A 6,959-nucleotide genomic window follows, 5' to 3' on the forward strand; every position below is an offset into this window, starting at 1 on the left:
GCCTGCTTTGCTTTAGCTGGTTATTAAAAATAGGGGGATCCCATGACATTTTTTAGAGTTCCCCCTATTTTTTGTAACCAGCAAAGGAAATGCAGACAAGTGCAGGCTGATATTAATAGGCTGGGAAGATCCATGGTTACCTGGTCCTTCCCAGCCTAAAAATACCAGCCCACAGCTGTCTGATTTCCCTTAGCTGGTTGGTCATTAAAAATGAGGGAACCCCAAGTCATTATTTAAAAAAAACAAAAACATTTATTTAATAGATTAAATAAGGATAAAAACACCCTTTAATGCCATATGAAAGACACAAAAGGGTGCTAGTTTTATTGCATGTAGGGGGCTTGTGACATTAAATATCTACAGGACATCTACACTATTTGATCAATTTATCTACGAAAACAGAGCAAAGCAGCACTATATGTGGGCCATGATATATGAAAGCACTGGAAACATTAAATGTAACTGTATAGTTACTCTATAGGATGTGCTTACACAAAAAGGAAGGTCCTTAGTGCATAAATTGTGCAATTGTATGCCCATCTACCACATCAAGGTGACCTCCCTCTGATGGGTCCTATCCTACTAAAACATACCATTCTCAGGCCATGAGACTGCAATCAAATGGACAAACATGTCTCTCCTGAGCTACAAACCTACACTTTGAATGGACAAGTAGAAGTGTTTAAAATCACCGGCAGGTTGACGGGAGGAGTGCAGAGTCAGACTAGGAGGCAGTCACACCTCCAATAGTAAACTATGGTAAAGAAAAAGGACCTCTTTAGTGTTAAAAGGTGCAACCTGCAGTAGCTGCATAATGTACAAAAAAAAGGCCCATCAGCACTCTGTAAGGCCCAAGATAAATGAAAACACTGGAAACAGTCAGTTTTTTTTTACTATAATTTAATATTGGAGGTTGTGACTAGAGAAGAGTGAACGTGTTCGGGAAACGTTCGCCAATTTCAAATTCGGCATGAATGTAGCACATTCGATTTGTGTTCGCTTTCACGAGCATTTTTACTCAAAGTCGGCAAAAGTCGGTCACAGTTCGGTAAATCATTGCGCTTCCACTAATGCTTTTGTTATGACTTTGGCTTGATTGATGGTGCTGTATGATGAGCTGGGGGATGGGGAGACATGTTTGATGAGGGGAGGGGGCGTGGAGAGTTTACAGGAGCGGCACGCGCTTTTTGTTTCCACTTAACTTTATGTGTGTTGATTCCAGCAACCAATCAGGGCGCAGAAAACCATCACCATCCACAACGTTATGACACAAGGTCTTCTGTGATTGGTTGCCGAAGTCACATGTTCCTGGCCATATAAAAAGCAGACATTTTGTTTTTGCTGGCGCCATTTGCTCAGTGTCACAGTGCAGAGAGGTCGCTCCTGCGCTAGTGCTGGTGCTGAAAGTGAACTTGTCAGTTAAATAGATAAGATCCTATTCGCTTGTGCTAAAACTGTGTTTCCGTGACCAATCAGAAGGTCAGATTTCAAAAAATATGAATTCTTCGTGCAAATACCGTTGTCCTGAACCAATGCCACCTTTTGGCAGAATAATATGTTGTGCTGGTAATATTTTGGCCCAGGCAGGAGTCCACATTTCAAAATATAAATTATTTGTGTTAACATTGCGGTCCAGAAGTAAGGCCAGAAAAATATTTTATGCTGGTAATATTTTTTGCCATGCTTGAGCCCACATTTGAAAATACAAATTGTTAGCGCTTAACGCATGTTCCTGTAACAAGTCCACATTTAAGTATGTAAATATTTAGTGCTACTAGTTTTTCTCCAGCCAGGAGTCCACATTTCTGAATCTAAATTGTTTGGACTTATAGCGTGCTACAGAAAGCAGGCTACATTTCAGTGTACAAATCCTTTGTGATAATTGTGTGCTCCATCCAGCAAATCAAATTTCACATTTCAGCATGGGGCAGAGTCTGGGACAGAGCTTGGAACAGCATTTGTAGCTTAAACATTGATCAGTAATAGGTGGATGAGTGACAGGTGTAGGCCTGGTGGTCTGATAGCCCTGCCAAATTCAGGCAAGACACATGAAGGAGACCCAACTTGGAGACCAAACATATTAAAAAATTAGGGGCAGATACCACGAAATTTGTTTATTATACTCACTTATATAGCGTCATTAATTCCACAGCGCTTTACAGACATTATCAATTTTCCCAGGGTAGAAATAGTATAATGGGGCTCTGACACCCCTTCCACCTCAGGCAACCCACCAGACTAAGACCCAACTTGGAGTCTCCACATTTCATAAAATTGTTTGCAACATCAGCAGCTGTAGCAACAGCAGGCACAGAAGACACCACAAAGTTGGCACAGACTGCAATAATGTAAGATCAAAGCAGCACACTATAAACGACACCATCGCCTAGTCTGCGACTGAGGTGCAAAAGGTTCATGACTTGTTCATCTTGATGAAAGTTAGGCAATCTACGCTTTCAAGGGACAGCCGGATGCGCTTATCCATCAGGACACCACCAGCAGTGATGAAGACACGTTTTGTGACAAAGCTGGCTGCCGGGCATGACAAAACCTCCAAGGCGAGCTCAGGCCACGCTTCTGTGGCGGACCATCGCTTCCAAACGTAACATCACTTTCCCCAAGAGGAAAGCAATGCTACTACTACGACCAGAACCCTGGGGCGCCACACTTCCGTTTTTGGAGACCAAAATGTAAAAGAGTCCAACCCTCCCCTCATGGCATTGATATTAAGCTCCAGATACTCCTGTACCATCCTCTCCAGTCGTTCACAATGTGTCAGACTTGTGTTCTGTTCTGCTGAGTGCTAACCATTAGAGATAAGCAAACCTTTAGAGGTTCGATTTGGATTCGCCAAATAGAAAACCATTCGCTAAACGTTTCTACGAATGTATCCGTACCCCATTACATTCAATGGGAGGCAAAACCAAATGCGTAGAAAACACCTTAAGGGGTGACAAAATACTTCCCATGAAAAATGGCATCAATTGACCCACAGTAGAAATTTGCAAATGGCACAGCTGCAATCAGCCATGGGCCATGCATGGGTTATAAAAGTCTGGCCCAGCATTTACAGCTTCTAATTGAAGTTTTAATGAGGACCTGGTGGTTAAGGGAGTGGTGTAAGCTTTCTTAGCATGGAGACCTCAGACCTCATGCAACACGTCCAATTTTTTTTTTTTTCACCCACACTCAAGTGGCACAAACATCAGTTTCATAGACTACTATTGATAGAATAATGTAAGGAAAGTAACACAGGTAGTCGACTGAAAGTAAGTGCAGGCATGCCTGTATGGTCGACCTACTTATACGGGCAACCCACCAGATGGAGACACAGATTTGAGTCTCCACATCTCCAAAAAAATAATTGTCTCCCAGCAATAAATGCCATCAATTTCCACAGAAGTAGAAAAAGTATCATTGGCCTTTGACACACATTCCACCACATATATCAAAAGACTGACTGGAGCTTCCAAGCTAGTGTGAACAGGGGCAGCCACCTCCGTATACAATATACAAATGAAGTTGCACTCTGTCGTACTAAAATATGTAGGCATAGAATATATGAAATATGAATAGCAATACTGCTCTGGATAATAAGAAAAAAATGAGCACTTAATTTGGCCCATTCATGGATGCCCAGCAACAAAGACAAGGTGGTCTCAAATTGCTGGGACCCAACGTGTCCATAAATACAGGCTTTAAAGAGAGGTATCCACATTTTCCCAGGAATTCAGACTTCAGCCTAAGAGAGAGTATTCACACTAGACACGTAGGGACCCAGCAGTTTGAGACCACCTTGTCGTTGGTTGCTGGGCATGCATGAATTGACCAAATAATGTGCTAAGCATCTCATTTTTTCTTATTATTCGGAGCTTTATTGCCATTCATATTTCATATATCCTATGTCTACGTGCTTTAGTACAACAGAGTGCAACTTCTTTTTTGTTCACCTTCCACCACAGGCAACCCACCAGATGGATCCTGTTGTGAATTCTGTGGCCAAGCTCCCTCCTGTGGTCGTGAGTGGTACTTCGGCTGGTTCTGTCTATGAGCTTCCTTTGGTGGATGAGAGTGGTACTGCGGCTTCTGAGTTTCCTTCCTCAGGTGATGAGGTTAAGTCGTTAGGTGCTGCTCTATTTAACTCCACCTAGTGCTTTGATCCTGGCCTCCAGTCAATGTTCTAGTATTGGTCTTGCTTTCTCCTGGATCGTTCCTGTGGCCTGTCTATCCTGCATAAGCTAAGTTTTGCTTGTGTTATTTTTTGTTTGCTATTTTTTCTGTCCAGCTTGCTATATTGGTTTTTCTTGCTTGCTGGAAGCTCTGGGACGCAGAGGGAACACCTCCGTACCGTTAGTCGGTGCGGAGGGTCTTTTTGCCCCCTCTGCGTGGTTGTTTGTAGGGTTTTGTGTTGACCGCAAAGCAATCTTTCCTATCTTCGGTCTGTTCAGTAAGTTGGGCCTCACTTTGCTAAATCTATTTCATCTCTGCGTTTGTATTTTCATTTCAACTCACAGTCATTATATGTGGGGGGCTGCCTTTTCCTTTGGGGTATTTCTCTGAGGCAAGCTAGGCTTATTTTTCTTTCTTAGGGCTAGCTAGTTTCTCAGGCTGTGCTCGAGGTGCATAGGTCTGGTCAGGAGCGCTCCACGGCTACCTCTAGTGTGGTTGGATAGGATTAGGGATTGCGGTCAGCAGAGTTCCCACGTCTCAGAGCTCGTCCTATGTTTTTGGGTAATTGTCAGGTCACTTTGTGTGCTCTGAACTTCAAGGTCCATTGTGGTTCTGAATTACCTGTTCATAACAGTACTGGAGGCCCAAAGTACTAATGCTTCTCAATAGAGGGAAAAGAGAAGTTCTGAGACCATTTTTTTTTCTTTGCACTGTGTTCTGTCTTTCTTTTCCCCTTTACATCAGGGTGGTTCAGAACACAGGTGTGGACATGGACATTCAGGGTCTGTTCTCTTTGATGGATAATCTCGCTATAAATGTACAGAACATTCAAGATTTAGTGGTTCAGAATCCTATGTTAGAACCTAAAATTCCTATTCCTGAGTTATTTTCTGGAGATAGAGCTAAGTTTTTGAATTTTAAAAATAATTGTAAGCTATTTCTGGTTTTGAAACCCCGCTCCTCTGGTGACCCAGTTCAACAAGTTAAGATCATTATTTCTTTATTACGTGGCGACCCTCAAGACTGGGCATTTTCCCTTGCGCCAGGAGATCCTGCATTATGCGATGTTGATGCGTTTTTTCTGGTGCTCGGATTGCTGAATGAAGAACCTAATTCAGTGGATCAGGCAGAGAAAAATTTGCTGGCTCTGTGTCAGGGTCAGGATGAGGTAGAGATTTATTGTCAGAAGTTTAGAAAGTGGTCCGTGCTCACTCAATGGAATGAATGTGCGCTGGCAGCTATTTTCAGAAAGGGTCTCTCTGAAGCCCTTAAGGATGTCATGGTGGGATTTCCTATGCCTGCTGGTCTGAATGAGTTTATGTCTTTGGCCATTCAGATCGGTCGACGCTTGCGTGAGCGTAAATCTGTGCACCATTTGGCGGTATTATCTGAGCATAAACCTGAGCCTATGCAGTGCGATAGGACTTTGACCAGAGCTGAAAGGCAAGAACACAGACGTCAGAATGGGCTGTGTTTCTACTGTGGTGATTCCACTCATGCTATCTCCGATTGTCCTAAACGCACTAAGCGGTTCGCTAGGTCTGCCACCATTGGTACGGTACAGTCGAAATTTCTTTTGTCCGTTACTTTGATCTGCTCTTTGTCTTCCTATTCTGTCATGGCATTTCTGGATTCAGGCGCTGCCCTGAATTTGATGGACTTGGAGTATGCTAGGTGCTGTGGGTTTGTCTTGGAGCCCTTGCAGTGTCCTATTCCATTGAGAGGAATTGATGCTACGCCTTTGGCCAAGAATAAGCCTCAGTATTGGACCCAGCTGACCATGTGCATGGCTCCTGCGCACCAGGAGGATATTCGCTTTCTGATGTTGCATAATCTGCATGATGTGGTCGTGTTGGGGTTGCCATGGCTACAAGTCCATAACCCAGTATTAGATCGGAAATCTATGTCTCTGTCCAGCTGGGGTTGTCAGGGGGTACATGGTGATGTTCCATTTCTGTCTATCTCATCATCCATCCCTTCTGAGGTCCCAGAGTTCTTGTCTGATTACCGGGATGTATTCGATGAGCCCAAGTCCAATGCCCTACCTCCACATAGGGATTGTGATTGTGCTATCGATTTGATTCCTGGTAGTAAGTTTCCTAAGGGTCGACTGTTTAATTTATCTGTACCTGAGCACGCCGCTATGCGGAGTTACGTGAAGGAGTCCTTGGAGAAGGGTCATATTCGCCCGTCATCGTCGCCATTGGGAGCGGGGTTCTTTTTTGTGGCCAAGAAGGATGGTTCACTGAGACCTTGTATTGATTACCGCCTTCTAAATAAAATTACGGTCAAATTTCAGTACCCCTTGCCGCTGCTGTCTGATTTGTTTGCACGGATTAAGGGGGCTAGTTGGTTCACCAAGATAGATCTTCGTGGTGCATATAATCTTGTGCGTATTAAACGGGGCGATGAATGGAAAACAGCATTTAATACGCCCAAAGGCCATTTTGAGTACCTGGTTATGCCATTCGGGCTTTCTAATGCTCCATCAGTGTTTCAGTCCTTTATGCATGACATCTTCCAAGAGTACCTGGATAAATTCCTGATTATATACTTGGATGATATTTTGGTCTTCTCGGATGATTGGGAGTCTCATGTGAAGCAGGTCAGAATGGTGTTCCAGGTCCTGCGTGCGAATTCTTTGTTTGTGAAGGGGTCAAAGTGTCTCTTTGGTGTTCAGAAGGTTTCATTTTTGGGGTTCATTTTTTCTCCTTCTACTATCGAGATGGACCCTGTTAAAGTTCAGGCAATTTATGATTGGACTCAGCCTACATCTCTGAAGAGTCTGC

Source organism: Ranitomeya imitator, chromosome 3 (genome assembly GCF_032444005.1).
Source record: "Ranitomeya imitator isolate aRanImi1 chromosome 3, aRanImi1.pri, whole genome shotgun sequence".
Classification (NCBI taxonomy): domain Eukaryota; kingdom Metazoa; phylum Chordata; class Amphibia; order Anura; family Dendrobatidae; genus Ranitomeya; species Ranitomeya imitator.